We start from the raw sequence: 685 nt of genomic DNA, 5'->3' as shown, positions 1-685 counted from the left end.
CAGCCCGACGTGGTGGCCGGAGCTGTCACCCTGGGCAGGACCCAGAGCCTGACCGACGGCCTCCCAGACCCGGCCCTGGGCACCCCGTCCTCCCACGAGCCTGGGCAGGCCGGGTCCTGCTCCGTGGACAAAGCCCACACTTGTGTGTGAACTGGACCGGTGGCCGCCGTGACCGCAGTGAATGTTTCCTGCTCAGAGGCTGGCCCACAAGATGTCCCACCTCGGCCCTCCCGGGACAGGTGCATCCTGGGTAGTAAGGGACGAACACCCTGTCCCAGGGCCTGGAGCCAAAGAACAAGGTGATTTACACACACACACACACACACACAGCATGCACCATGTGCACCCTACACAGCACATGCCTACACCACACGTGTGCACACACACGTGCACGTGCCCCCCCCACACACACACACAAGCAGCACACGGGGAACTCCGCGGTGGGCACAGAAGCAACCAGAGCCCTGACCTGCTCGGGCGGGAGACACTGGATCTTGGGCGCGACTCCGTACAGGCTGGCGAGGGCGTCTTTGATGTCTGACACCTGAGAGGACATAACGGGCACAGAAATGGAACTCCCACGGAGAACCCAGCCGCCGTCCACGCGGCTGGGACACTGTTCCCCCTCGCACCCCCAGCTGACCCGGAGGCCTGGCTCATCGCGGCAGACAGGACAGGGACACTG

The sequence above is a fragment of the Myotis davidii genome, unplaced genomic scaffold, assembly GCF_000327345.1.
Source record: "Myotis davidii unplaced genomic scaffold, ASM32734v1 scaffold592, whole genome shotgun sequence".
Classification (NCBI taxonomy): Eukaryota; Metazoa; Chordata; class Mammalia; order Chiroptera; family Vespertilionidae; genus Myotis; species Myotis davidii.
The sequence above is the reverse complement of the archived record's forward strand: the minus strand, read 5'-3'. Positions refer to the sequence as shown.